We start from the raw sequence: 4,069 nt of genomic DNA on the forward strand, positions 1-4,069 counted from the left end.
AAAAAAATGAATCCGCCTCAACAATATAGAACTTATCTACATAAAACAGTACTTACACATTTTTCAATATGTTTCCAGCTGTTTAAAGGCTTGCAAACGCTGAGTAGAACTAACCAAATAAGTCACAATGACATCTAACCAAAATAAGTGTCAAACTGTACTTGTCGAAGTGTAGTTATAATTTAGCCGCCAGTGGGCGTTTGGACTTTTGAACTCGCGAATTGCCGGAAACAAAATTTGAAGTTTCGAAAACAAGTGTCAGGTGTAAAACTGACGTCCAGTTGTCAAACTGACAAATTGCCGCGATATAATTTATTTGCCGCTAAAAAACAGTTAAAAGTTCCACGAAAAACGTCGGGGAAAAGCGAACAATTAGTGAATCTTAAAGTGACAGTGATTTAGAAGTGAAAATCGATGGAAACTCGCCTGAACTGACAGGTGGGCAAAATAAAAATCACGAAAAACTGACACAAATTTCGCGTTTTTTCCATTCGGGCATGGCGAATACAGAGAAATACGACTTCTCCCTAAGGAAATGGAGCGAATAGTGGTGCCTTCCCAGGTTAGTAGTAAAACCCATGATTGTTTACCCATCCTAATGGCGATAACGAGCAGCTTGACTAACCGGTCATAACATTCGATCGTAAAGAGCATATAGTAACCCACATTAAAATGAGCTCTCGTTTTATGGAAATACTTAAGTTATGAATTATTATGCTTGCGCCGGCCGGCAATTAATAGGAGTCCTGGGAAATCACAGGTTATTTAAATATTAATTAGTGTTTATGGCTTCGATCCGAACATTGCGGAAAAGGAACGTTTTTCTAGACACCGTGCGAGGAGGTAGAGTAAAGCAACCGAAAAACCATAAAAGCCATAATTTCGAAAAATCTGTACATTTTTTAAGATATTAACGAGGGACTGTTTTGGCGCCAGACGACAACCAGGGCGCCATCTCTCTCTATTCCGAGCTTATTTATTAAGCGACGTCACAATAAAATGAAATCAAATTAATTCGAGTCGAGAGAAGCCTATAAAAATGTAAGGAATGCTCATACTGTCCGTTCCATATGATTTTATGACCATAACAGGGTGGTCTGGCAACTCGTTTTACCGAACGCTAAACAATTAGGGAGTTCACTGCTTCAATGTTTTATTGTCCAGTAATTATCGGAAATAGGTAGGAGTCGGTTGATTTACCGTCAAATTGCCTACTGAGAAGTTGTTAATAAACCAAGCATTATTATGGCCAATATTCAGAGTAAGGCTTAAGGCGCACACACAAAACGCACAGCGTAGAAAGCATTCTTGTCCTATTTTCACAATTTGCTTTCTTTGGAAAATGTTGTTCTCATTTGAACTCAACATGTATGAGTGTTTCTGATGTAAAATGAAGCGACCAGTTCGAAAACTCATTTCTACCATACACCACTAGTTTTCCATATTCCAGCGCTTTGTTGTGATGGATTCTTCCATTATCGTGGCAGTTCCGGTAATAAATCTGGGAGCAAAACGTAATAAGTTTCATCAGTTCAAGTCGGATATTATTTTGTTAGTGCTCTAAGCGGTCGAGAACATTTAGGCCCAGCAGGTCGCCCTTAGGCACGTTGCACTTGGCTGTGTTTACTCTTCTTCCTCCTCCTCGGTCAGGCTCAACTGGTTTTAGTTGGAGAGCTTTGTAATTGCTGGAGAGTTGTTGCGGGAGAAATTCTAGAATTTATAAAAACTGATTGTAAATTGATGATTAATTGGTAGATTACTTTAAACCTGAAATAGTCTTATTATGCATTAAGGCATTGCCACGAGTTTTCCTGCTTTGTTTGAGAGGTGTTGATGACCAACCTTATGAGGTCGATACCAAAAACGATTGGAAAAATTGTAACAATTTATATTTAAATTGAAGGGTTTTTCGTGTTTTTAGTGTTCAGTTCTGCGGAAGAACTGAACGCGGGTTCTGATGAGAACAGTGTAAGCGTTCAAGCAAACCACTTCTGAAGATGCAAGCCACTCGTACTTGCGAAACGTCAGGAATAAATTCTAGCGAACGACGGCCCAAAAACCCATTAGTTTCAAGGAATGGCCTCGAAAGTCTATCTCTGCCAATTAAATTGTTACAACATGATAACGGAAGTGATGGTTGATTTGGTGACTGTGAAGACGATAATATATAAAAAGTATGTTCGTTGTTCTTCAAGATCCTTATCCGCCCTAAATAAGTTTGGCAAATAATAGATCTGCACTCTTCAGTCCACAAATTACTTTGTAGTGCTTTGAATTAATTGATCAACTATTCGACCATAAACGAATATGTTATCTAATACTGACTGAGAGCTACACCCTATTTTTTTCTCTCCATCGAGTCCATTGAGAGAGGTCTTATTGGGAGAAGTCATATTTCACGGGGAAGACGTTGGTCATTGCTGTAGTCTGAGGAATGTCGTCTGGCGTCTGCCCAAAGTCTTTAAGTCGCGCGCCAACGCAGTCTATCTCATCTCCAATCAAGCCCCGTCATACATTTATTAATACAACTTATGTGGTGGCCCCAGTTTGGGGCTCCGTCGGACCGTCGGACCATGTTACCACTAATCGAAATGTTTCTTGAATTTCGAATTAAGTCTCCAAAGCGGGCACATTCCTGATTGCAAACCGAATTGCTGAGTAAGTGAAATGTGCTAATGATCGATAAAAATCCCGGGCGATTCAATCGAAAATGTTAAATCAAATGTGCCAGTTGTTAAACGGGCAGATGTCCAACACCCGTATCGTTTCATAATTCCATGCTGTCAAGTATACGAAAAACCCCGTTCCAAACAACCCATCAGCCGAAATTAAAATCGAACCGACCCACTGTTCTAAGTAGATGGCAATCAAGATAGGAATGTTAGAAATGTTTAGAAAACATCGCGAGCCCACGTGTATCACTAATCTGTATCTCGACCACACCTGGATCGCCGAAACGACCAAAATTGATGTAAAATTAAACCACTGTGATGTTCGTTCGGTCTTTCCGAGAGTTTAGCGCATTATTTGGGACCTTGACCATAAATCACGTTGTGGTCGACATTCACAACTTTTAATTGTTCCTTTTCTCCGATCTGGGAATCTTCTCTACCTAAACCTAAACTAAACTAAAGAAAACAGCCGACCGGAATGCGTGAGTTATGTCAGTGTGTCTTTTGTTTCTCATATTGAGGGATGAAGAACTAACACAATGGTCATCGTCAAAAGAACGCCTTTAGAACGGATTTCGAGCGTCCGATAGCGATCGATTTTTTTTCGAAAATGCCCTAGTAAGAATTTTAATAAGCCCATTGCTTAATGATTGATTAAATTGCAATAAAGCCATTGTTTCGGCCCAGTCGGAATATGCCGAGTAATATTCAATAATTGTTTTGGTCGGTTTTAAGATGACCCATTGTTTCTTCTTAGCCTAACAGCGACTGGACACTGGGCAGCGTAATTGGAATCATTTTTATGTAAAGTTTATATACAGGGTGTCCCGTAAGCAGATGATCAGAAAGGTTCAGGAATATTTTTTGGCTCAAAAGAAGACGATATGAAAGGGACCAAGCGATGCGAGCCAGTCCGAGCGAGTGTGCATATAAAACGCGATTTTTTAGTGCGTTTTATATGCGTAAAGTTAAAGGTCGTATTGTCCATGGATTTTCTTTCATTACGCTCTTGGTGTTATTGGAGACGCCGGTAATTAGACCGCTAATTAGAAGAGCGAAAAATGTCAATAGAAAAGATGGACACATGTTCTTAATCTGGCTCTTCGCAACAAAAAACAAATTCTGGAAACTCTTAGAAATTTTCTATTAAAGTGGGATTTGCCTCACTGAAAGCAACGGATTTTCGCTTTGGAGTTTTATTATGGATCGGATTGAGGCATTTTCGCTTTTACATTGGCGAATTTTTGAAAAATCGTTGTTGACCAACGACCAATTGCTTCGATTGAGAATCTGGACAAAATCCTGAAAACTCCCAAAAATTTCCTATTAAAATGAGTTTTTCCTCACCGGAAGCAGCGGATTTTCGCTTTGGAGTTTTATTATGGATCGGATTGTGG

General features: G+C 39.5%; 1 protein-coding gene across 1 annotated transcript in view; it reads left to right on the forward strand.

The window, feature by feature from the left end:
• Positions 1-255: 255 nt before the first annotated feature.
• The window catches only part of LOC125503932, a 41,345-nt gene continuing 37,531 nt past the window's right edge, over positions 256-4,069 (forward strand). Inside the window, exon 1 of the mRNA XM_048665102.1 lies at positions 256-562. The gene's annotated coding sequence lies outside the window, so the exon portion shown is untranslated. The remainder of the gene's footprint in view (positions 563-4,069) is intronic.

The sequence above is a fragment of the Dendroctonus ponderosae genome, unplaced genomic scaffold (assembly GCF_020466585.1).
Source record: "Dendroctonus ponderosae isolate FM_Combo_2020 unplaced genomic scaffold, Dpon_F_20191213v2 Dpon_F_20191213_3, whole genome shotgun sequence".
NCBI classification, from domain to species: Eukaryota; Metazoa; Arthropoda; class Insecta; order Coleoptera; family Curculionidae; genus Dendroctonus; species Dendroctonus ponderosae.